Source organism: Ursus arctos, unplaced genomic scaffold, assembly GCF_023065955.2.
Source record: "Ursus arctos isolate Adak ecotype North America unplaced genomic scaffold, UrsArc2.0 scaffold_15, whole genome shotgun sequence".
NCBI classification, from domain to species: Eukaryota; Metazoa; Chordata; class Mammalia; order Carnivora; family Ursidae; genus Ursus; species Ursus arctos.
Window position 1 is genome coordinate 42,232,082 of NW_026622819.1, and position 27,466 is coordinate 42,259,547.

General features: G+C 41.8%; 1 long non-coding RNA gene across 1 annotated transcript in view; it reads left to right on the top strand.

Annotated features, from left to right (window-relative positions):
- Positions 1-22,107, top strand: part of LOC113263985 (uncharacterized) — a 389,471-nt gene extending 367,364 nt beyond the window's left edge. Inside the window, exons 6-9 of the long non-coding RNA XR_008959222.1 lie at positions 14,667-14,741; positions 19,683-19,765; positions 20,041-20,099; positions 20,466-22,107. This is a non-coding gene — a long non-coding RNA (uncharacterized LOC113263985). The remainder of the gene's footprint in view (positions 1-14,666; positions 14,742-19,682; positions 19,766-20,040; positions 20,100-20,465) is intronic.
- Positions 22,108-27,466: the final 5,359 nt, after the last annotated feature.

Sequence of the window (27,466 nt, forward strand, 5' to 3'; positions counted from 1 at the left end):
CCATACTGTTTTGAGGAACCTCCATACTGTTTTCCAGAGTGGCTGCACCAGTTTGCATTCCCACCAACAGTACATCTCTTGCCACTTTTTAACTGGTGACATTCCCTTCCTTTTTAGCTATCAAAATCCCACTTACTTTTAAGTTTACCTTAAATCTTGATTCATCTATGAAACCTTCTTTTGACTACCGCATTTGTGGTGGTCAGCTTTCTATTATGAGGCACCTCAGCAATGTAGTTCTATAAAATTCTTAGGGCAGTTATCCATAAGATCATGCATCATGAAATCTCTTCTACAGTGAACTTAAAATTTATTTAAACATTATTTGATTACTTAGACTCATGGAATACCAGAAGCACAAGAGACATAAGGGATAATAAAAATGACAGTAGTGGGTATTTATGAGTAATTACTATGAAAGATTACTCTAAGTGACTTACTTGCATTAATTCACTTAATCCAAACAAAGCCTTGTGAAGTATGCACATATATTATATTCATTTTACAAATGGAAACAGAAATACAAAGATATTAGTTAAATTTCTTATGGTTAACAGTTACAGATTCAGTTGGTTAAGTCGAAACAAATTTGAAATGAACAGTTATTTTTTTGGGGGGGCGCCTGTGATGAGGTTTTGGGATATAGGTGAGGTTCAGTGGGGTGGAGTCCAGAGCTGACGACCAAGAAAGAATTCTTGAGACGTCTTTGGTGCAAAATGGTGGTTTATTAAAGCACGGGGACAGGACCCGCGGGCAGAAAGAGTTTTGAGGGGTGGCTGATTATATACTATGGGGTTGGGGGAGGTAAGGAAAAAGGGAGGTTGAGAAAGTACTTTCATATGTTAAAGAAGACTCACAGGATACCAGAGGCCTTGCCATTGTCAGGTTAAGGTTGTTTACCGCTCTAGTAAGGTATTAGCATTAAGATGGTTGAGGGCTTCTGGAAGAACTTCACACATGTCTCACCCAAGAAGCGGGGGGACGGGGGGGGGGGGGGGGGGGGGGCTGTAGGTTGCAGGGTGTCAGCTTATGCTTTGTCTTTTTTTTTTTTTCATTTTAAATACTTTTAATTAATTAAAATCAAAATTAAAAGAGCTACACATAGCTAATGGCTACCATATTAAGCAGTACAGATCTGAAACCATCAGAAGTAACCGGTGCACTTTAAAAAATCCAGCTGCCATAGATCCACTCAAGCAAACTAAGTCTGAGCTTCTTTTTTTTTTTTTTTTTTAATGTTTTTTATTATATGCTTTGTCTTCAGCCAGCTTTATACTCCCTCATCACCTGGGTGGCTCGGTTGGTTAAGCGTCTACCTTCAGCTCAGGTCATGATCTCAGGGTCCTGGGATCAAGCCCCACGTGAGGCTCCCTGCTCAGTGAAGAGCCTGCTTCTCCCTCTCCCTCTGCCTGCTGCTCCCCCTGCTTGTTCTGTCTCTGTGTCAAATAAATAAATAAAATTCTTAAAAAAAAAAAGAAAATTTATTTTTTTCTGAAATTTGTCAGCAAAACTTCATCTGACATGTAACTGATTTTGTGGCAAAGCTTGATCTGACCTGACATCAGACTATAATTATTTAATTTACTTAAGGTTAATATTCATATATTTTGCTGCAGAAATATTTGTGTTTTATTCTTGAGAGCGTCTCCAGACCTTGCTAGGGTTGGGGGGTTGTATTTGTATTTTACTTTCCTAACCCTGCCCCCACAGCCGCACATATATGATATTTGGAAACACATCTGCCCCTAAAGGCTTTTATTTTTTTTATTTTTTTTTATTTTTTTGCACAAAGGTGTTTTTATTAAAGCATGGGAACAGGACATGTGGGTAGAAAGAGCTGCACTGAGATTATGTGGAGCGATTGATTATGTAGTTTTAAGTTGGGGATGTGGATAGAGATAAAGGAAGTTTCTAAAAGGATTTCATATGTTAAAGAAGACTAACAGGATCCTGGAGGTGTGGCTATTGTTCAGCTAATGCCGCTTTTTGCCCCAAACGCTATTGCAGAAAGAATTTAGATCTGTAGTTGGTGGAAAAAGAGCCACGTTTCAGATCAAGACTATTAGATACTATTAGATACTGGATTCATAACAATGACACTAACTTTTTAACACTACCCTGAAAAATATAAGAAAACCAAAAGTCAAGGGAGAGCAGTGAATTGACTAATACATAGGTGATAAGTTATGTTTTTCATATTTCAGCAACCTTTCAAAGGGGATACTTTTTCTGTGTTCATGTCTTGTCTCCCAGCTGAACTCTTAGCTCTTTGGGAATGGAGGCAGTAATGGAGACACAGACATTTCCCTCTGGGACCCACCATGGCACAGTGGTTAGGGGAACCCAGGCTTTGTTGTCATAGGGACCTGTGGTTGGATGGCGGCTTCATCACTTACTGTCCACTTTGTGTGGGGGGCCATGTCCCTGATCATAAAACACAGTGAAGGCAACACTATAGGGGCTGAGGGAATGATGGATTTAAAATGTGGACAGAGCGAAAATTCAACAAATGGAAAGTTTCCTTCTTAATAAATTTTTGATGATTGAGTGAACCTGACCGCCTTGGGTATTCCCTGTCTTATACTCTCCTGGTATTAGCAGGGACAACCTGTGGGCCGCACCTTTCACTACAGTGGGAAGGGCAAGACCTTCTGAGGGCTCTTTGTTTTGTTGCCAGCTAGCTGCTCAGGATCCTAATTCAGTGGGCCAAATGGAGTGAAAATTATTAATCTTCCATTCCAAAAAGCCTGAAGTTTGGAGCTTGACTTAAGAAACATCATTTTTGGGCTGTATAGCTAGAGGATGTCCTCACAGAAGAATCATTCATGGTTATTTCACAGACAGTGAATATTCAGCCATTGATGAACTCATGACTATCCAGTTATTCTCAAAACAGAATTGATATTTATGTGAGATAATCCTTTCCTATCCTTTTAGGGAGGCCATCTCAAGATAGATTCGCATCAGCTGGACTAATGTACCTTTTGCTTTCCATTAGATAGAATGTACTAGATACGAACCAATAGTTTGGCTTAACCAGAATGATGAACGTCAATCGGAAGACTGCCTAAATTAGAATCACCAGGGAAGCTTTTTAAATATTGGTTCTTAGCCCACCCCTAGAGATTTTGGATCCAGTAACTCTGCTAGGATCAAGGCATTTATATTCTATGTTCTCAAGTGGTCTTGAAATATAACTAGGTTGTAAACGACTTCTCTAGACAAAATACTGGTCTAGGAATGAAAGCTGAGTTAGAATTTAACTTATTAATTTGCTATTGGGCCCTATTCAAGTCTCACCAGCTTTGGTCCTTAGGTTTCTCATTTATCAAATGGGAGATTAGTTAGCCTGTGTCTAAGTTTTTTCTAGTGTTGGTGGTTTATGATTTTATGCCTGAAAGGATAGCAATTGTAATATATGACTCTAGACTTCTTAGAAAGATAGCTTTTGTTGTTGTTGTTTGCCAAGATAGGCCTTGTACTTCAACACAAGACATAATAAAGTGTGGATAATTGATCACAAAATGAGAATAGCAGTGGAGAGAGCCTTGTTTTGTTTTGTTGTTTTTTGTTGCTATTCTTTTTTTAATGTGGTAAAAAGCACATGATATCTACTCTCTTGACTTTTAGAGGGACCAGTATTGTTAACTACAAATACAATGTTTTACAGATCTCTGTAACTATCCATCTTGCATGATTGAACCTATATATCTACTGAACGTCATCGCCCCTTTTCTCCTTCCTCCCAGCCCCTGATAACCACCATTCTACTTTCTGCCTCAATGAGTTTGTCTACTTCACATACCTCATATAAGTGGAATCATGTGTTATTCGTCCTTCTGGAAACTGGCTTTTTTCACTTAGCCTAATATCCTCAAGGGTCATCCATGTTGTAGCATGTAACAAGATTTCTTTCCTCTTATGGCTGAATAGTATTTCATCATGTGTGTTTGCCACATTTTCTTTATCCATTCATCTGTTGATAGACATGTTGGGTTGTTTCTAGCTCTTGGCTATTGTGAATCATCCTGTTATGAACATGAGAGTACATAGATCTTCTCAAGAACCTGTGTTTGGTTCTTCTGGATAAATACTCAGATGTGGGATTGCTGGATCTTATGGTAGATCTATTTTTAATTTTCTGAGGAATCTCCAGAATCTTTTTTTCATAGTAGCTATACCATTTTACATTCCTACCAACCATGCACAAGGATTTCCTATTGTCCACACCCCCACCAACACTGGTTATTGATTTTTTTTCTGTTAATGCCCATTATAACAAGTATGAAGTGATACCTTATTGTGGTTTTGCCTTGCATTTCCTTGATGATTAGTGTTGATATTTTTTGTACAACTATTGACCATTGGAGAAATGTTTATTTAAGTCCTTTGCCCGTTTTTAAATTGGGTTGTTTTTTCACTGTTGAGTTGTAGGGGTTTTGAATATTAACCCCTTATTAGAGATGTGATTTGCAAATATTTTGTCCCATCCCATAAGTTACCTTTGAGGGAGTCCTGGTTTTGAAGCAAGAACACCTAATCTTTTCTTCCTTCTTTCTCTAAAACCTTGTGGTTAGTAGTCAAACCCTTAACCTCCGTTGCCTTAGTCTTTGTATCTGCCAAAAGGAATAATAACACCATTCTGAGCTGATTTGTTATCTTGCGAGTACCCCATGACTAAATATTTACTAAAATGCTCTGCACCATTCATTTAAATTATTGGCATTTTGTTTACCATTATCACATTTCAACTCGTGTAGTAGAGTTTATAGAGAGCTAGTTTATCTCAGATTTCTCCATAACAAGAGTTACAGAGAAGATCTTTTCCTATTGTCTATTAGATGGTAGGGGAGGTGCTTGTGTGTGACTTTTGAGTGTCCTATCATCCATCTCTCCAATTATTCATCTGTGCATCCAACCACCCAGTTAAGAATATTTAACTTACCATAATTATTATTATCATAATAATCATAATGGAATTTTAAGTAATTATTATAATTGTAATAATGATTTACATGGATATGGTGCTTTACAGTTTACAAAGCACTTTAGTACGCATTATCATAGCAGTCTTGAGAGACAATGGTTTCTCACTATTATATGGCTCTTTACTGAAGGTGGCCTGCAGAGCCAAAGTTTTAGCTGTATCTTTGCTAATGAGAAGCAGAGACGGCTGTCTTAAGTAATTATTTATCTCTCTAACACATTTATCATCTAACTTGTATCCTCCTGTTAATATCATCTAGGTAGCTAGAGGAAGTGGTTAATTACTTAGGAGGTACCCAAGGCCCAGAGAAAGTCCACAACTTGACTAAAATTACATAGAAATTTCACTGCAAGGCTGGATCTCAAGTCTGAGTTTCCTGATACAGTCCCTCTCTAGACTCTGAACCCCTCTACTCCTGATGAACCCCAGCATCCCCCGTCGCATAGGCATCCATGTTTACCTCATGCCAGAGAGCTACCAGCACTGGCTCCTCGCCACCTCCTCCCCTGCAGTGCCTCAGATGAAAAAAACCATGTCACTCTTCTCCACGTCCTAACCCCATTCTGTCACTCTTGCCTGCATGCTGGTGAAATATGCTTTTGGCTGGGGGAAGAAAATTTGCAAGCTGCCAACCCAGAGATGGTCCTGTTGGGGGCTGGAGTCAGGCATTTGACCAGATTCCAGGGGGAGAAATTGTTCTCTGGGGAGAGCTGTTGCCTCAGTAGTTTCTGTACCGAGAAAGGTCGACCCTATTTTCTGTGATGGTTTCCTTAAATGCATTTGATAATGGATTATATACACACACACAGTATTTATATATACTCACAGGTACAAAAGTCAGTGTAGTAAATACATAAGGATCATATGTAATGAAGAGACCATCATGTGCATGAGTGCAGCCTTACCATTTCACAGATAGGCAAACTGAGGCCTCATAAGTCTGAAGGGACTTGCCCAGTAGAATAGTCGTACATATGATCCAGTGGCAGAGCCAGTTCAGACCTCAGGACAACCTTGCTTGATTCTGCATGGAAAACATACAACCACCAAACATTTTCCCAGCAGCTTTTGTCTCCTCCATAGCACTTATAAAAACTAAAACTGCATAATCATTCACATTTTGTTTATCGTTTTTCTCTTCCACTGGGTGAGGAGCTCCTTGAGGGGATGAACTGTGTTGGTCTTGTTTACTGTACAATTCTTAGTGTTTAGCATGATGCCTAGCACATGGAGAGCTCTTGATAAATATTCGTTGACTGAATGAACAAATAGATGAATATATTAATGATAAATTAATAAACAAGCTAGGAATAGAGCCTGAGTTTGGAGATTTCAGAGTAGTAGTGTCCCCTTAGAGCAAGCTGTCCCTCCATATTTTATATCTTGTAAGATATCTTATATTTAACTATGGCACAAATGCATTTTTCATTCATTTTGTGTGCAAAAGCAGAAGGTCCCCTTGCTTTTAGGATGACAAATACAAAGTGATTTAAAATTATATAGTATATTCAGGACTGGAACAAGACTAAGGGTTGGCCCAAAGCTGGTGACAGTGTCTGACAGCACAGCTGACTGACTCAGGAAAACTGGCTGTTTCCAAAGATTTTTTTCTATACTTTATAAAATTCTCCATCCCCACCTTTCTTCTATTCTCTGCATTTCATCCCTTCCTGTCCTCTTTATCCCACTCCTCTGCCACCCAGTTAGGCAGACCCTTTTTCCAATTTTCCACATAAAGGGCAGGAGGACTGATTACCAGAGCTTGGCTACACTCTCCACCACTGGGGATTACCTGGGTGTTGAACACTGGGTGTTAGAGTAATATTTGTCCAGCTGACTGAGTCAGAGGAATCCTTTTTAGAACCTACAGTCAAGCCTCTCCCCTTCCCCATCCCTAGATGTTTATGATCAAAGGCAGCCACATGGCCTGGTGACACTTTTCTGTTGTTTCGATCACTCCTAGGTCACTAGGTTGGGAACGGGAAGATCGTTCTGCTACGTTACTTAGTCCAGGTGGGCATCCTGGAGTAGCAGGCCTAAGAGCTATTTAGATAGTTTGTGAGAGACTGTCCGACCATTGGCCAAATTTTGTCTTTCCATCTTCTTGCTTGGATCATGGACTGATAAACTCCTCTGGTTTAGATTCTTCTAAACTATGTGGCAACACTAGCCCTTACATCAAAGGGTACTGTCTTAATTTAAGCACTGGGATTTGAAAATTGGCTCATATCAGACTGACATAATATCCTATTTTTGACCTAAACCTGCTTCTAGTTAGAGAGTAACAGACCAAGAAAAGAACTTGGGTTTCACTTTCCTTGCTGTAGGAAGAGCAAACTGAGGTCCAGAAGAGGAATATGACTTTGCCAAGTCCCCACAGCAAGTTTCTCTTATTATTTCAATTTGTGATTTTCAAAGCCAGCCGTGAAAACAACAAATTGTCAGTAACAGGCAGGCATTTGGGAAGGTGGATAAGAATCACCTGGGAAGCTTGCTAATCTATTCTGTTTGGGTTGATCTGTGGGAGGGCCCAGGAATGTACACCCCCTGCCCCTAATGATTCTGTTGCAGATTATTTGAGGACCGCATCTGCTCTGGTTGTGGACCTCTTCGTTGACACAAAGAGGTGAGAGAACTCTCCCACGATCACTCAGCACGTGAGGGCACCCTGATTAGTAAAGCAGGAACAGCCAGGCAGAAAAGTGGCTATTGAGGCTGCTCGAGATGATTAAAGAAGAGCTGGACAAGGAGAGGATGAAGAAGGTTGCAGTAGTCATGGCGGGGGAGGAGGAGGGGGTGTTAGTGGTACATCTTGAATAGGATTCTTAAAAACAAGCAGCAGAAACCAGCTCAGGCTGCCTGTATTCGTTTGCCGGAGCTTCCCTAACACAGTACCCCAGAATGAGTGGCTTAAACAACAGAAATTTATTTCTCATGGTTCTGGAGCCTGGAAGTCCCAGATCGAGGTCAGCAGGGTTCATTTCATTCTGAGGCCTGTCTCTTGGGTTTGCAGACAGATGCCTTCCCACTGTGTCCTTACATGGTCTGTGTGTGCGTGTGTGTGTGTGTGCGCACACACGCACACCCGTGGTATCTCTTTGTGTGTCCAAATTCCCTCTTGTTGAAAAGGCATCAATCAGATTGGGTTAGGGTTTACCCTAAATGCCTCATTTTAACCTAATCACCTTCTCAAAGATCTTATCTCCAAAGAGTTACATTCTGATGTACTGGGGGTTAGAACTAGTGATTTTTGTGGGGACATAATTCACCCTATAACACTGCTCTAGGCCCACGGGTTTAAGAGGGGGTTGAGAGAGCAGGCTCAGTAACGGGTAAATCTGAGTGGTAGAAGTAGAGAGGATGAAGAAGGTGGTCCTAGGGGTAGGAGAGCAGTCTTGCCTGCCGAATTTAAGGATTTTGTACTCTTCATTTCCCCTTCCTGGAATGATGGGCACACTTTTAGTCCTCCTGTGTTTCCATGAAATGAGATAGAATTAAATGTAAGCCTTTCATCCAAGGTCAAAAAAATCAGCTACACAGATACATGTTGAAGACATGATTTAGCAATAGTGAGGATCATTACTGTTCTTTAACTTTCTCTGAGGCAGCCATGAATAGAACATAGGGGCATATACTGAGAAATCTAGACTTAAGTCTTTGCTTCTACTTTTTTACTGTGTTGTGGATACACAGAATGCTGAAAGAGGAGAGCAACCAAAAAATTAAAACCGATAATACAATAACAGACACTTAAATGTACCAATTATGTGCTAGGCATTGTTTGAAGTGCTTTACGTATACTCACTAATCTTCACAGCAACCCTGTGAGGTACACACTGTTATTATATTCACTGTCCAATGAGGAAGTTGGTACAAAGAGGTTAAAGTCACTTTGCCATGATCATCCAGCTAATTCAGTAGTACAGCTGGGAGTTGACTCCAGGCAGGCTGACCCTAGAGCTCTGCACTATGATGTCTCCCAGTGAAGAGTTCAGGAAACTGGAGACTTTTCTAGAGCCATCCATTTTCAGATATGCCTTAAATTACTGTTTGGAACTGTGCTTATTCTGTATGAGGCATCGGAGTAGATCTAGACACAATGGCTGAGGAGATGTGGTGTTAAGCAGTTACAAACTCAATATTATGTGATGCTTTGAAATAATTCAACAAAGGATCGGGCTGCCATAGCAGATATAGTTGATTTCCTATACCTAATAGCCATGTGCCCTTTTCCTTTGCTCATAAAACTATCCTTTTTTCAAAGACAGTGGGTCCAACTCTAAGGCATGGTTCATAATTGGTCAAGGCCAGTTTGACAATCCTATACCCCTTTGCCAGTGATTGGTTTAAGGATGGCATGTGATCCTTTTCTGACCTATGAGATGCTAGAGAAGTCTTCTGGGGCCTGGGGAAGCTTTTCTACTTTGATTAAAAGGGAGAGACACATGAGGAGAAAGCCTCTGGTGTGTACCACTTTTCTGTTTGCTTTGATAGCATCAGATGAAAAAAAGGTAATTGAGTTTATGAAGAAAACCATCACTGATTTCTTGCAAAATGGAAAAGGCCTTGGCCCTTGGTGACTCTACCGAGCCACTAACCAGCCCTGGTGCTACCTCACTTCAGATTTCTTGTTAAGTGCAGTGTTAAAATTTGTAGTGCTTAAATATGTTGTTACTTGTGGCTCAAATCATCCTGATACAGCTGCCTTGGAAGATAATGAGCTCTATGTCCTTGGAGATATGCAAGCAGAATCTGGAGGCCCACTTATCATGGATATTGTCACAGGGCCTCAAGCTTTAGATGAGGTTTTTACTAGAGGACAATTAATGTCACTTCCAGGCCTAATAGTCTGTGATTGTCTTCATGACCCTACCCAACCCTGGCACAAGTCACTCTGCGCGACGCCTTAAGTCTGTGTGTATTGAGCTGGGCTGGCAGCTACACTTGACATTCTCTATGAGTCACTTATAGTGCCAGGCCCTTGTAAAAAGGCAGAGGCTGTGATGTCACAGCTCCTCCAATGACACAGCATCAGGGGACAGCCAGAAATAGACATGTAGAAGCCCTTGCCACTGGCGCTCTTTTGTACTCTGACACAGTCACATTTCTCTTCGCTCAGACACCAGACTGCTGGAGAATGGGAGAACCAAAATAGACTGGATGTCCAGTCACCCTCCTAGAATTCCCCATCTGCTCTGACAAAGTTCTGGAGACACCCAAGGTGAAACTCATCCAGCAGAATGCTGAGAACATGGCAGACGTTAGCTGGGCTTTGACTCCTAGTCATAGTGGCCTACTTCCTTACAAAAACCCTGAGAAAATCTCTTGAGTCAGCTTTGTCCTCAGTGCATTCCTGAGATCTGATGTTGGGAAGTTGGAGACCATGGTCAATCTCATCTCCGGCTTCTTGGTGCTGTGGGCTGTTGGTTGTCACTGCTGAATGGAGCAACCAAACCCTGTAGAATCAGGCCAACCATCTGATGGAATGCAAAGGCACTGTAGACCTCTGGCACTTCTACTTAGAAATAGTTTTTGCATAATACTTATAATCATGGCGGCAGCTAATATTGGGATTCTAGGGGGTCAATAGATAGTACCTATGTTCTTCCCAAAGGCTGAACCAACTAAGAGATAGAGGTAAGAATCAGAAAAATGGATCTCAAAATGTCATATCTATTATTGATAAAGTTAGTTTAGGTGATTTGGCTTAGGATACTGCACCCTAGAAGAGAACATTCCCAGACTGGTGTGGTTGTATAATCACAGGCCTCCTATAAATAGAATGGGAATCTTCTTTGTAGAGCCTCATGCAGGGCTGAGAGCCGACCCCAAAGTACCGCTCCAAGTGCACTCTGATGAGTCTCTTCTCCCCCTTGGGAAGTGTAAGTGAGAGTGGGAAGAGAGGCCCAGAGCGTTGGTCTAGCTGAAGGCCCTGCACATGGAATCGTGATGCGTGAGAAGTGTTTCTCCCATCCATAATGGCTGAGTCCTCAGTATTTGCTAGGTACTGTGCCAAGTATCTGCAGAGCCGGTATAGTTTGACTGTCTTTCAACCTTATGGGGAAAGTACTTAGGATTATCTTCATCTTACAGATGAAAAAAAGATCAGGGGCTTTCCTCAAGTGATGCAGCTGGTAAGCGGTGAGATGGGATCCAGGCGGAGGTTGGGATGAGGCCAGACCTACCCCATCAGCACCATGCCCCAGCATCTCCTCCCCATTCCTGCTATGAGGAGACAGAGGAACATGGGGTTCTTGATCAGGAGATTTGGGTTCTGGCCCAGGCTCTGCCACTTCTTAGCCTCCACAGCTGTGGTGTTCTCACCTGCAAAATAGGGACTGTGGTGAGTCTTCTGAGAAGCTCAGCAAGCCCCTATGAGGGTCAGGTGAGATCGTGGGCATTAAAGCGTGTTGTGACCGGCCAGCCCAGAGCACAGATGTGCATCAGGGAGCAGGATAGCTGAGTTTCATTCCTGCCTCCCATAAAAACTTTCTCAGGGATGTGGTCCAACCACTTCACTTCCAGTACCTCAGTTTTGTCATCTGTAAAATGAGAGCACAGTCCTTAACTTACTCACCTCTTGGGTGTTGTGATGCTTAAAGGAAGTAAGGTAAAGAAAATGCTTTCTTTGTATAATGTAGAAATGCAGAAGAATGATGAGGGTTGTTATTTTGCGTGAGATGTGGTGTTGTGGACAGTTTTATTTTTGTGATAAAATTGTTTCTTAGATTCTCATAGACTCATTTGTCTAAAGAATTTAAATCTTGATACGTTTAGCTTTGCATCTCAGAAATTTATTATTTAAAATACTCAAACAAAAATCTTCAGCTAATTCAAATAATTCCACTTGGAAACAATAACAAATATCAGCTTTGTACTCAGTCTTATGAACTAAGGGGCGTAAAGTAAAAATGCCAAACCCATGCAGTGCTTACCATGTGTCTAGTACTGTTTTAAGTGCTTTGAATATATTACTATATTAATGTATTTAATGTTCACAGCAAACTGTGAGTAGGCATATTACTATCTGCATTTTAGAAGCAGAGTGCAGGGGGAACAGAGGCTCAGGGAAGTTAAGTGACATTCCCAGGATCTCATAAGCAGCAGAACCACAATTTGAACCTAAGCGGTCTAGTTCACAATCTGTGGTCTTCACCACTAGAACAGGACTTTAAAAGCACAGTCCCTGCCTTCACACAGCTTGCAGAATGGCTCACGGACTAGCTGAGAGGCATGAGTTGCACAGAGAAATTAGAAAGCAAATACAAGACATTGCCGTATTAAATTATGTGTCAAAGGGTGCTGTCGGGACTACAGGTTAGTAAAAAGGATTAAAAATAGAGCAAGGTAGTGGAAGTGATATAGGAGAGGGGATGTGTGACCTGGGCCTTTTAGGGCCATCAGATCTGAATAGGTAGGTGAAATAGTAGGGGCCATCCCCCTGGTACTCAGCCCTAATGGGACTTGTTACTCGAGAAAGCATTGGTTAGAAAACATCACTAAACAAAGAAAAGAAATATGTATCATATAAAGAAGACAGCTCTAGCAATAAACAAAAGACACTATTCCAGGCCACTAACTAATCATATGGCAGTTTGTGCCTCTGTGTCTTCCTTTGTGAGATATGGCTAGTAATTCCTATTTTGCCTTCCTTACAAAGCAAACTCATTTTGGAAATCAGAACATATACATACATATACAATGGGGTGATATTTTAAATTATTCATATTTTTGTCTTCCCAGCATCATGAGCTTTGCCCTAGTTGCCCAGAGAAGGGAGGGGGGAGGTGAGGGCTGCCAGAGGAGGGATACTGACCAAAAGGAGCATCCACACCAAATCAGGCTGTGGTCTTTAAGGCGGATTGCCTAAATTCCTTTAGCTCCTGTTAGCATTTCAGGGACAAACTCGATCTCAGGAACACCACTGTGGAAGAGACTGCCCCTTTCTGGCTTCAAAGGTTAGGGGAATCCAGGAGAGTGAAGAGACAGGGTCCTAACCATCTCACCCCTGTGCTAGCTTTGGCACAGGGAGCAGGAGGCTCGTTAGATAAATTGGGGCAACGCTGAGAGTAGGTTTGCTTTGTCACCAGCCTGGGACACAAGATGGACCTGCTCGTCCTGCATGGTGCAGCTTGTTTCCCGAAAGTACCTGAGAGTGTTGGGGTCTTGCCCCAGTGGGTTATGGTGATTGGGGCCCGCTGGCCCTGCAATGAAGACTGCAGGTCAGACCCACCAGGTGGGGAGACTGGAGTTCCAGCCAAACCTTAGAAATACCTGCCTCTAGCTGTAGGGAAGGGGAGGCCCAGGTGGGTAGGGTCCCCCAGTCTGTGTCCTGGTGGAGGCAAGAGAGCAAATGAAAGGGTCATGCCACCTTCCATTTCTACTGTGTTGACTGCAGGGGCAGGCAGAAACCACAAGGGCACAGCATGTGATCCCTGGATAGGAGTGGGTGGGAGGCCATCCCCCTACCCCCTAAATCACCGTGAATACTTATAAATCACATATCCCTCTCTGTCTGCACACTTGCCTTATACCCAGAATTTATCTAGATGGAGAAGCAGGGAGAGGTTATTTGAGAGATTAAAAAATTTTTATTCTAGGGGGACTGACACTACCTGAAGTGACTGTTTAGATAATAAGAAAAGACAGAATTTAAACCAGATTGATCATTTAGTTCATTTTTCTACCGACTGTCAGATGGGAGTTATAGACCATTGAAAGCTCAGTTACAGACAAAATAAATTCATTTTCTGTCTTCATCTAGGTTGAAGTGTGAACGGAATTGTGTGATCCAATTACGTACAATGTTATTGTTGTTAAACATTTCTGACTAAGAGTAGCAGGTCTATGTACTGTGTTTTTAAATATTTAAGGGACATTAACCTTTGCCCGGAACAAGATAATATATGTAAAAGTGCCTGGCACATATTAAGTGCTAGATGAATATTAATTATTTTAATGTTGCTTGGGGTCAATGTCAGGAACCATAACAAGCATGTTCTTTGGATCACAGCTCTTGGTTCTGCTTTTAGAGCCTGCATGCGGTGCAGGACGGACCCAGCATAGCATTGGTGCTTTTCCTCTGTGTAATGATGTAAGGAAGTGTGGTCCGGAGCAGAGGTTCCCAAACGTGGTTCTGCATCAGAATCATCTGGACAGCTTATTTAAAAATATAGATTATTTCTCCTCTGTTTCTCCTTGTGATTATGATTCAGTATTTCTGGGGAGGTGCCAAGGCATCTTTTGAAAACGATTAAAAATCTGTTCGGATGGCATTGCAAATGCCAAGAAGTGCTATGGTACACCTTCGGTTCTTTCTTCTTTGTCGTTGACTCTTACTGTATGGGTAGACTAGAGAAAGTCAGATTTGATTTTTTTTTTTTTTTTTTTTTTTTTTTAGTTTCTGTGTATAGTAAAGTTATGTGTCTAACCAGCTCAGCTCTGTAAATTCCCCAAATTTCAAAACAAAACAGATGTGAGAGATGATGAGGGTTTTTGTTTTTTGGGGTTTTTTTTTTTTGGTGGGGAAGGGGTCAGGTCAAAGAAAACGCCATCTCCTCTTTACTTGAGCAGAACATGAAGTCTCTATGCTAAGAACAAAGATGAGGTGGGAATGAAAATCCCTAATCTGGGCAGAGCCATTTTCTTATTTTCCTCTCCTTTTTATTCCTGTTTTCAGGTCCCAGAGGTATATTGCTCCTATCAACTCAAACAAGAGCATTTTTACTGCAGCAGAAACTGCAAAGCAGGCAAGGTGTGTGCTCGCATTCCTATAAGAAAAGCTTCTTTCTTTGGGGTCCTAGCACTTTTAGCCCACTTTTTGGGTGCTCTTGCCTTAATGGGGCCTCCCACTCAGCACTTTCTTTCTTTTTTTTTTTTAGATTTTTTATTTATTTATTTGACAGAGATAGAGAGCCAGTGAGACAGGGAACACAGCAGGGGGGATGGGAGAGGAAGAAGCAGGCTTCCAGCGGAGGAGTCCCATGTGGGACTCGATCCCGGAACGCCGGGATCATGCCCTGAGCTGAAGGCTGATGCCTAAGGACTGCGCTACCCAGGCGCCCCCCACTCAGCACTTTCTGAGTCATCCTTTTCTGTTGGTCACCTGACCAAATGATGCCCTGGCTGAAGCTGGCAAATGGCCCTTGTGCTGAACATAATCGTTCCAGTAAAACATGGCTGATTAGCATAGAAATCTCCATAAGCCCTTCTATTTTAATTTTGCTGTTAGAATTCTGGCCCCTCTCGGAGGTCATGCTAACCTAGTTAAGGCTCTTGGAGAAAACACTGCCGTTCTGGCTCATTGCATTTGCATTAAAATATATTGTCCTTCAGCTGACATGCTAACCAGCAACCCATCATCTGCAACTTTGTGCAGGACCTAAACTGCAGGGCATCGTCCATAGTTTAGATTGGAATCCGGAAGGCTCAGTGGAAATGTATGACAGGCACCAGGACGTGAAGGTCCTTTAAGTTCTGGCTGTGCCTACTTCACTCTGGATAAAGTGAAAAGATTTTGATGAAAAGCAGGTTATTGCAAAGTGAAGGATGCTGACTGCGGGGGTCCCTCTAGGGTCGCATCCCACACAGAAAATATGGTATTGTGAGCGCATGGATGCCAGAGTCGACTGCCTGGTTGAAATTCCTGCTTCACTGTGTGTGAAGTTTGGGGATTTGGGCAGGTTATTTAGCTTTTTCATGCCACAGTGTGTGTTTCTATGAAACAGGAGTGATAATAAAAAAGTACATATCTCACTGGGTTTCCATGAGGCTTAGATGACATCATTTATGTACAGTGATACATTATATATGCTCAATGTTAGCTGTTACTATGATTATTGTTAACTGTTAATATTACCTATATTCAATCAATGTTAATTATTTTTATCAGTAACAAATAATAATAACAAATCTATGGGATGGTTAATCCTTCACATGTCTCGTTGATTCAATTCTTAAAAATTTATTTGAGAAAAGATATCCAGGTGCTGGGACTACATTGGTAAATGAAAAGGGATGATTTCTACCTATGCAAATATTACATTCCAGGGAGAGCGCCTGGAAGTGAATGAGTTACCTATGACTGCAGGTCCAAGAAGAGGGTGGGAAATTGTTTTTCAAGAATGTTATAGATTCGTTTTTATTGGTTGGGAGGTTGTAAATTGCTTAGAACAACACCGTATAATTGTGTAATAGTGTATTTTATATTGTTGTTATTATTACTATGATTTCTACCTGTACTAACTTGTATTATCATGCTTAAATCTCATGATGACCTTTTGAGAAAGGTATTTTGATTATCCCATATTACTGATGAGGAAATTAAGGCTGACAGAGGGTAGCTGACTTCTTCAGTGTCACATAGTTTATGTGTGGCAGAAGCACAGTTCAAACCAATTACATAGGCTCTAATTCTTATTCGCTTGACTTGATTTGTCATAACCTGTGTCTCTCAGAGCAGTTGCAGAGCTATGAAAAGTCTGTCGGTCAGTTGGTTGGTTTCTTTTGACTTGTACATGTGAGATCATTTTCTTCTTTTAAGGGAGATTTGGACCTCTCAGATGTTTAGACCTGGGCAGTGAGCTTTGGAAGGTCCTTGACTATGACACATTGCAGTGGACTGAATGTTTTTATCCCCCTCCTGCCCCATTTTCATTTGTTGTACTCTTAACCCTTGATATGATGGTATTTGGAAGGATCGAGTCTTTGTGAGCTGATTGGGTCACAAGGGTGGAGCCCTCATAAATGGACTTAGTGCCCTTAAAAGAGAGAAGCTGAGCACTCCCTTACTCCTTTAGCTACATGAGCTAATAGCAAGAAGACAGTTATCTATGAACTAGGAGATGGATTCTCACCAGACCTTGAATCCTCCTGTGTCTTTATCTTGGACTTTCCAGATTCCAGAACTATGAAAAATAAACATTTATCGCTAAGAGCCCAGTCTGTGGTATTTTGTTATAGTAGCCTGGACTGACTGAGGCATACAGCCTGGTCCCTAGGAATTCCCTCTGAGTTGAGCTATCACTCATGATTTCTTGACCTTGAGAAGGTATCTACCTCACTTCCAGTTTTAGGCAAGACTGTGTCTAATCTTTCCTCAAGAAAACATCTAATTTAAAAATATTCTTGCAGAGGGGTGCTGGGTGGCTCAGTCAGTTAAGCATCTGACTCTTGAGTTCAGCTCAGGGCATGATCTCAGGGTCGTGGGATTGAGCCTCACATTGGGCTCCCTGCTGAGCATAGAGCCTGCTTAGAATTTCTCTCCCTCTGCCCCTTCCCTGATTGTGCACTCCCTCTCAAAAAAAATTAATAAATAAAAAATAAAGTAACAAAACACATGTAAAAAGTATTCTTACAGAAAAGGGAAAAATCTATACTTTAAATAAAATTAGGCTAAAAAAAGATCAGAGTTGGAAGAAACTGTGAAGATCATGTAAATTAACACCTCCATTTTGTATTTGAGGCAGAGACCAAGGGAAAGGATGAGAATTGCCAACGTTTACTTGACTAACTATTGTCATGGTGGCTCAGAGTGTAGATGCTGGAGCCAAATGGCTTGAGTTTGAATTCCAGGTCTATTACTTCGAGCTTTGTAACATCCTTATGCCTCGGCTACCTCATCCGTAAAGTGGTGGTAATAACGGTCTTTACTCTTGGGGCCATGGTGAGGATTAAGTTGATAACACAAGAGACTGAGTCCAGATGGCTTAACTCCCTGACTAGTCCTCTTTTTATTTCCCTAAATTTTTTTTCCATTAAGATCTTCTTCGTATCTATCTGAGGTTCATCTGGCTTTAGTTTGACCGAGGCCAACTTGTTCTTTTTTCAGTCTGGCTGTATATGTAGTCACACATTATGATCATAGGACTCTGAGATCATGTAGACTGGGATTGAATTCCAACTTTACCACATAGGGTTACTTAGCCCCCTTGTACCTCTGTTCCTTTGTTTGTAGACTAGGGTTAGAAAGGCATATGTACCAAAGCTTCTGCACAGCAAAGGAAATAATCAACAAAATAAAAAGGCAACCTGCAGAATGGGGGAAAAACATTTACAAACCATATATTGGATAAGGGGTTATTATCCAAAATATATAAGGAACTCCTACAACTCAAGAGCAGAAAACACAAATAATCCTATTTAAAAATGAACAAAGGAACTGAATAGACATTTCTCCAAAGAAGACATACAAATAGCCAACAGGTACATGAAAATGAGTAGTCAACATTACTAGTTATCAGGAAAATGCAAATCAAAACCACAATGAGATATCACCTCATATCTGTTAGAATGGCAATTTTGTATATAAATATATAATTTACATATTAATAATTATGATATTAATATATAGTGGAGAAAAGAAAACCTTTGCACACTGTTGATGGGAATGTAAACTGGTACAGACACAATTTACAATAAATTTAGAAAACAACATGGAGGCTCCTCAAAAAATTAAAAATAGAAGTACTCCATGATCCAGCAATCCCTCTACTGAGCATATTCCCAAAGGAAATGAAATTAAGACTTCAAAATGATATTTGTGCTTGGATGTTCATCACAGCATTACTCACAAGAGCCAAGATATGGAAACAACCTAAATGTCTATCAACAGATAAGTGGATTTTTAAAAATGTGATGTATACAATGGAATATTATTCAGCCTTAAAAAAGATGGAAATCGTGTCATTTGTAACAATACAGATGAACCTTGAGGACATCATGCTAAGTGAAATAGGCCAATCACGGAAGGAAAATACTACATGTTACCACTTATATGATGAATCTTAAAAAGTCAAACTCACAGAAGCAGAAGGTAGAATAGTGGTTGCCATGGGCTGCAGAGAGGTATTAGTCAAAGGGTATAAAGTTTCAGTTATAGAAGGTGACTAAACCCTAGAGATCTGCTGTATAGCATTGCCCTGCCTTAGTCCCTTCAGGCTGCTTGAACAAAGCACCAAGGAGTGGGTAGCTTATAAGCCACAGAAATTTGTTGGTCACGATTCTGGATGCTGAAATTCCGAGATCAGGGTGCCAACATGGTCAGGTTAGGGTTTTTTTCTGGGTCATGACTTCTTCTTGTAGTCTCATGTGGCAGAAAGGACTAGAGATCTCTGTGGCATCTATTTCCTGAGACTGCTAATCCTATGCACAAGGGCTCTGTCTTTATGACTTAATGACCTGCCCGAGGTCCCACCTACTAATACCATCACTTTTGGGGGTTAGGATATCAACAAATGAATTTTGGGGGGACACAAACATTCAGACCAAAACAGTTCTTATAGTTAATAATCTTGTGTTGTATACTTAAAAAATTATGAAGAGGGTAGATCATATATTATCTTTATCACAAAGAATAATTTGTTTTTAAGACAGTGGGAAACTTTTGGAGTTGATGGATATATTTATGGCATAGATGGTGGTGATGGTTTTATAGCTGTATAATTATCTCCAAGTTCATCAAGTTGTATACACTTAATAGAAACAGCTTTTTGTGTGTCAATCATACCTCAATAAAATTTTTTTTAACAAAACTCTTATTTGGTTGCTGATAGGATTAAATGAGCACATATTCATAAAAGGACTTAGCAAAATGCCCAATACTTGTTAAGTATTTAATACATGCCAGTACATTATTAGTATTTATTACAGCTCCTTGTGGAAATTTCCAAGTTACAGGGGTATTTTCCTTTTGTAGGTTATTTGAGCCGTCAGTGAAAAGAGAGGTTTGGCATCTCGCAAATAGGATCCTAGAGAGTATGAAGCCAATGTGACACTCAGGTGAGTTAGATTTATAATTCGCAAGCAGATGTTTAGGCATCCTCTGGGGGATTCTGGGGGAAACTCATTAAAATATGGATTACTGGGTCCCATCTCATAACTGTCAAATCTGAATGCAATAAGGAAGCATATCCCAGGAACATGTATCTTTCAAAGCAGCCTGGGTATACTTTATGGGCTACCAGATTTGGGAACCACGGGATTAGGCAGCCACCTAAATGGGGTGACTCAAGGAGAGCCCAACGATTTTCTTTTATATGGATCTTTCCTCTCAGGACCTTCCATTTGTACATCTGTTCATCCATCTGTCCCCCCATCCACCAACCAAACACGTGTGAGTGCTCACTGTTTGCCTCCTGACCTGCTGCTGCGGGGATTGGTGCAATAGCGACTGATCAATGTTCTTAAAGAGCTGATAGTCTGAGAGAATGGATACAATAAGTATAAATAAGATGTGACGAGCTGCAGAGTGGGATGGGATGGGGAAAATGCAACACCTCTTGCAGGGTATGGTGGGAGAATCCGGAGAAGTTCCATTGTATCCAAGGGCATCACCTCCCCTTGCGATGCTTCTCCGATTCGAGCTGCTTTTGCTCCTGACTGTTTGCATCAGCTACCAATCCTATGGGTTTCTACAGCTTTCTGACTTACTCTTCACCTATTAGATTAGACCTCTGTGGTTGCTCGTATACTGTCTTAGGAGCTGAGAACTTGATGAAAGTGATGGCTGCATCTTAATCATCACCTCCCCCTGCCCTCCACCTTGTAGTGAGGTGCCTGGCCATGACTGAGCATCTGCAGTAAGTGTGCAGTCAACATGGGAGGGGTTGGGTTGTCGTACTGGTTAGGTAAAGAGAGGAAGCAGGGGGAGTAAGCCTGGAGGGGCAGGGCTGGGACCAGATCATGGAGCACGTGGAATTTGAATCAAGTCTGGGCTTTGGTTTTTAGGCAATGAGCCCAAGACCACGTGGGAAGCCATATGCGTTGTCTACAAAAAAGGTAAAAAAGGGCAAGAACTCTATCGCAAAGTGGGGGAAAGTACAGAGACAATTTCAAGTATAAACTATGATGGATGACGTCAGATTATGAAGTGAAACAATTATTTCCTTTCCAGTTCCTTTTCAATCCACCTGATTACCTCAATGAAACATTCTCAATTAGGTGCTAGCACTTAAAAATCTCTCTAATACTCTCTAATCGGCCTTTTTAACAAAGAGAAAACACACTTCAGGCTCAGAAGCTTGGCAGGCATTAGTTATCTATTGCCACATTACTGTATGTAATAAACACTCAGAAAACCTCTGTGCCTTTCGGCAATGAACCTTTATTTAGCTCAAGATCCTGCAAATCAGCCATTAAGGCCAGTGGTTCCGGTCTTGGACTGGATTTGCTGTCAAGGTTAGGGTTCGATTCTTAGCTGACCCTTAGCTGGGCTAAGTGGACTCTGCTTCGTTTATTTCTCACATTCTTCCAGCAGCATAGCCTGGGCACATCTTCACTGCAGAGGGTTGATCTCAGTCGTACAAGAGCTTTTCATGCCTCTGTATATGTCAAGTACACAATGCAGTATTGGCCAGGGCAAGTCCTATGGCTGGATGCAGAATCAAAGAATGGAGAAATGGACTCTGCCTAGTTAGGGGAACTCAGTCTTGTGGCAAAGAGGCATGGAGACAGGAAGGGATGAAAGACTCATTAATGGTTTCAGTGTATCTAGTATAGCAGGCAAGATTATCCAGCTAGAATTTAGTAGCATGTTTTCCCTTATTATTTTTAAAAACTATCTTTTTGTGGCAAGTGATGCAAGTTTTCAGTGATGGTAGTGATATGAAGTTTTCTTTTAAAACAAATGTATTTGAGACAAATAGAAGCTGATGTAAAGAAAAAGTATTTTCTAAAAAATAGCCCATATAGTACACAGCTATGGCGAAAATCATCAAAGGAAGTGGCAAGTTCCTAAAACTCTGAGTCAGGATGATTGCAGTTGGGACTCTGAACAGAAGATGCAGGCAGACTCAGCAAAAGAGATTTAATAAGCACATGCGTTCAGTCGAGTTCAGTTAAATAAGCATATGTTATACATGTCAGCAAGCTGCCTAGCACAATGGCAGGATCCAGAGATACAGAGATGAGAAACTCCAAGGCTTTGTTTTAAAGCAGTCCGTGACTGAGTGGGTGAGGGAGGTGTGACAGATAACTTGGACACCCTCGAGTAAATTACATAGTTAGTCGATGTGCTCTGGGTGCCCACAGAAAGGGCACTGTACTGAGGCTGGGGCTCCCAGCAAGCTCCCTGGAGGAGCCTCTGAAAGAATGAGTAGAGGTTCCCCTGGTAAGAAGGGTGAACAAAGGCATGGAGAGTATGAAATTCTCCTTGGAAAAGCTCATTCTTTTTTTTTTTTTTTTTTAAGATTTTTTATTTATTTATTTGACAGAGAGAGAGATAGCCAGCGAGAGAGGGAACACAAGCAGGGGGAGTGGGAGAGGAAGAAGCAGGCTCCCAGTGGGGGAGCCTGATGTGGGGCTCGATCCCAGAACGCTGGGATCACGCCCTGAGCCGAAGGCAGACACTTAACGACTGCGCCACCCAGGCGCCCTGGAAAAGCTCATTCTTATTGAAGCCTGATGTTCGAGACAGGAGATGAGACAGAGGAATTGGGGACAGCCAGGTTGTAGACAGCTCCGCAAAGCTGGACAGTTTAGAACTTACCCTGCTATGGACAAGAGGGGCAGTCAGTGAAGGTTCTCAAGCAGAGAAAAGACATATATATATATACGTATATACATGTATTTATATTTATACAATATACACACATTTTTTCTTCTCTACAGTAATTCCTGCCAGGTGGTTTTGCAGTTTCTGTCTGCAAACCTTCAGGGACAGAGGGCTCATTATTCCACAGTTGAGGCTGTTATAGACCTGATTATAACCAGATGCAGATAGACTGGAGGGACACACAACTGGAAATGGGAATCGTGCAGTAATATAGGTGAGGGACGCAAAGGTGCTGAATGAGTAGGGACAGTCCAGATGGAAAAACAAAGAACTTCTTTGGTTAATGCTAAGTGCTGTAAAAATGTGAACTGTGGTTGTGCTCACCTTAGCACCCAAGCTTAATGCATAAACAGCTCCCAAACCACCAAATATCTAATTTTCCTTATAATTGGACAAAGCAACGCTGACACCCAGTGGCTGGTTCAGACTACCCACAGCTCCCAGAGACAGGATCCCTAGGGAGGGAGATGGACATCAGCTTGCCCAGCCTGGCGGTCAGAGCATCCCAGGATCCTCAGCTCAAAGGGCAAGTCTAAATTCAGCTAGAAACTGCGACCATGTGATGTGTTTGGCACCACACAAAGGATAGTTCCCAGTGAGTTTAATGCAGACAAAAGAGCTAAATTAAACCTGCAGATGAGAACAGCATTGCATCAAAGTCAGCCCCTGCTAAAGCAGAGGCAAAAGCAATTACCCTCAGAGTTCCCCAGAGAGTTCTTATCCAAAGCACCAATAAGAACATGGAATATTTTAAGGTCAGTTTCTTAGTCAAATCAATACTGTATTTGTATGGCTGTGTCCCAAACTCCCTGCTTTGGATGGAAGTTACTCAGCCCCTATTTTGACAGGGTCACGACATGAGAGAACAACAAGGAACTTGACAGATCGTTTGAGCAGACAGATCCAGGGAGGAGAGGCAAGTTTCCCAGGTTTCAGAGCAAACTAATAGCAGAGCTGTCTGGCGAGACTTAATGGCTGGAGCTCCTGCAGCCATCCTGGACCACGTGATGGGCTACATTCCAAGGATGGTGGAAGGAATCTGGGTCATAGACAAATTCAGGGAGCTGCCATACCACCCTGGATTGCAGACCTTCAGATTTTTGTGAATTCTCATTCATTCCTGTCTTAGTTCATTTGGGCTACTATAACAAAAACACCATAGACTGAGTGGGTTAAACATTTATTTCTCATAGTTCTTGAGGCTGGTAAGTCCAAGATTAAGGTGCCCTGATGAGGGCCTGCTTCCTGATTTGCAGATAGCTGTCTTCTCAATGTATCCTCACATGGTGGAAGGGGCAAGGGAGTTCTGGGGTTTCTTTTATGAGGGCACTCATCCCATTCATGAGGGCTCCACCCTTATGACCTAATCACCTTCCAAAGACTCTGCCTCCCAATACCATCCATTGTGGGTTGGAATTTCAACATAGGAATTTTGGAGGCCTACAAGCATAGTCTATAACAATGCCCCAAACTTCAGTTACCATCTGTATGTTGTTGATGCCCATCATCGCCTCGATAGGACTATTTGAGCACCACAGAAAAATGAATGCTCAGAACCAAACTTAGGATCTTTTCCCCACAAACTTGGTTTTCCTACACTACCCCCCCATCTTAGTAAATGACACCTCCATATATTGCACAAACCAGAAAGAAGAGCTCTCCCCAACTCCTACCTTTTCCTTGTCCCCATAACTAAAGCATCACAAGGCTTGACTAGAGACTCCTTGTACTAACCCACCGCTTAACTCCCTTCCCACCATTGCTCCACCCCCTTCATGCTTTAGTTTTTCACTATAGTGCTTCTTACCGCTTGGTACATATTCTACTTGTTTGCTTGCTGTCTCTTTCCTTCCTACCAGAGTGTCAGCTTCCCTGTCTGCCCTAGTTTATGTCCCACTGTCCCTCTTCAAATACCCTCTGTTGTATTATACGCTATTATTTTCGTCCTAGCCTTTATCTGCTTCTGAAATTATATTTGTTTACTTATGAGAATAGGAAACTTGTCCGTCTTATTTGTAGTTGTTGACTATTTTAGCAAGAAAAGAGTGTTATCTGTTTGGTTCACTACCTTATCCCCAGTACTTAGACCAGGGCCCAGTACAAAGTGGGTGTTTAGTAAATGCTTGTTGAATGAGTGAATATGTGCATATGCGTGCATCTCCCATCCCTGTAGTTCTTGGGTCGTGGCTGTTTCTAGCAGAGGATGGTTATTGCCTAAAACTCAGCTGCCTGTGCTTTGTAATTTTTGTAGTTTATAATTATGAGAACAAATGTGGCCTATCTGACAAGGACTTAAAAAGACAATCTGGTCTGATGGAGAAAAAAAATTATTTCTTTTAAACCTGGCTTCTGAAAAGGGAGGTCAGTTATGCTCTGGAGGATATCATCTCCGGCGTTATAACCTTGTCTGCTACTTTTATTTCTGCTACTTTTCATTAGAGCCAACATCTGCAAGGAATGTGGTTGGTTATAGGTTCAGACCATAGTTTAGCTAGTCCTTGACTGTGTCCACTCATTTGCTTAAAAGAAATTACCCAACTCTATTCAAAACCCTGTGAGGGACATAGATGGGATTTCTCCTGCTTCCGCTGCTCATTATCTGACTCCGCATTCGTATTCTTCATGGATATGCAGGAATACTCTCCCTCCCACCCTCCCTCCCTCACTGGCGTGATAACCTAATGCTTATTTTTACTCTGTAACAATCCAACATTAGTGTTCCTGGTCCTGGACACCTATGAGGGACCCAGATACCTTCTGTCTTGTAACTCTGAGCCCTTCTAGGGCTCTGGGGACTTCGATAAATAGGGAAAGAACAGAAAGGATCATGCATGGGAGGTTTTAATAAGTCAAGTCCATGATCTCTTTAAAATGTAAATTATACAGTGTCTTACCCTGCCTAACACCTTCAGTGGCTTCCCACTTGCCTTAGAATAAATTCCAGACTGTGGCCTACAAGACCCTACATGATTAGACCCTGCCTGTTCTTTGATCTCATCTTCCATCCTTTCTCTCTCCTCACTTATTCTGCTCTGAGACACACAGGACTTCTTTTCTCCTTGTTTCTTAACGTACTAAGCTTTGATCTGCCTCAAGGCCTTTGTGTTTGTTATCCCCTCTGCCTGGATGCCCTCGTTCAGCATAGCTGTTTTCTTCCTTGACTGGGGAGAACTCAGCCTGGAGAGACCCTCCCCATCTGCCCCAGTGAATGTCCCTTTTACCCCTTCCTCAAAGACACTCTATTTTATTGCATTCTATTATTTTCTTCATAGCTCTTATGAGCATCTGAAATTATAACGTACTTGTTTATTAATGAGAGTAATGGATCTATCTGTGTTGAATATGATTGCCCATTCCTGTAGCTTTAAAGAGTGGCTGGCACCTGGTAGATGCGTGCTCCACGTCTACAGAGTGCTTCCCATGCAGCAAACACTCCTTTATATACCGCATAGGCATCAACGCATTTTATTCTCACAACACTATACTGTCGCTACTATTATAATCTCCATGTCACAGAAGAAATTGAAGCCCAGAGAGGTTAAGTAACTTGTATGGGGTGACACTGCTAAGAAGTTGGAAAGCTGGAATTCTGATTCTGTGAATGTAAAGCCAATCAGAAGTCCACCTTTGGAATAGAATTTGCTGTCGTCTGATTATCTCACCACCATCCAATGCGGAGATATGCTCTGTGACCTTTCATTGGGGGTTCCCTAACTTTTCTTGAGCATTCCGGGGCACAGTGCCCACCTGCTCTCGAGTGAACCCACTCCGTTATGGAATGTTAAGTGCCCTTTATGTTGACATACTATCTGCCTTCCTATAGATTCTCTTCAAATGTTCAGTTTCCACCTGCTCCCTGTGCCCAAGGGAAGCCCATCGGCAGTGATGAGGTCTTCTTTCTGAGCCTATTCTCCCCCCAGGTGGATAGTGCCAGGTTCTCTGGGCATGGTTCCTCTTTCTTTCCTTGCAAGGGAGTACAAAGCTTCTGTCTAGACAATCTATGGCAGAAACCATTGTTTGCTCCTGGACCTCTTCTGGGAAGCTGTGGGTCAGCTGTGAGTTAGCGGGGTTTCTAAACCCATCACATCTGATTTCTCTGAAGCTCATCTCACAGCCGGCATGGTAACAAAAAAAACCCCACCTGGCACAAAGGCAGTTCCTCTCTGGGACGTGGGAGCTGTTATCTGCTGCTCCTTGGATGATGCTATTAGCATTACTTACAGCTCCCGCTCCTCCTTCACAGCCTGAAATCACAAGCATGGGAGAGGCAGATAAAGAAACTGGCTTATAGATGCCGTTCCTTTCATTGCTGATAGATATGCTTGTCCCTTGCGGATTTCTTGCCAAATAATGGAATTGTGAAATGAGGAGAAAAGTTATCACTGGGTAGGGAGTATGGAGATCCATCGTGATGGACTTTCCGGGGGTTTCGTATTCAGGGGATGGAGGGGGGCAGCATTTATAGGCAGAATAAAACATTTGCCAAAAAGACGGAACAAAACACAACAAAACAGTAACAGGGCCTAGGCGAGACTGGCTGACCTGTGTATAAACACCAGCTCCATTTATTTGTTGTATGACTCAGGCAAGTTACTTGACCGGGTCTCCTTAAACTAGGGAAACAATAACTGGCTGACACAGTTGTTATAAAGCACGTTTGTGCTTTATATGCCGTAGGTCCGGGATACGCATTAGTTCAGATCATTTGGGCTCAACTGAGGTTTCTTTTATTTGTCAAAAGTCTCTGTTCATGGAATTTAAATCTCTATTCCAGGCATCTGGCTAAATCTGCATATTAAACAGGGTGGCACTATAGAGCAGTAAGAAGAATTTCTAGTAACAGGAATTGAATATGCTCAGTGCTTTTCAGTTTTGTAAAATGCTTCCCCGTCTGCTATTTCTTTTCTTTTCTTTTTTTTTTTTAATTT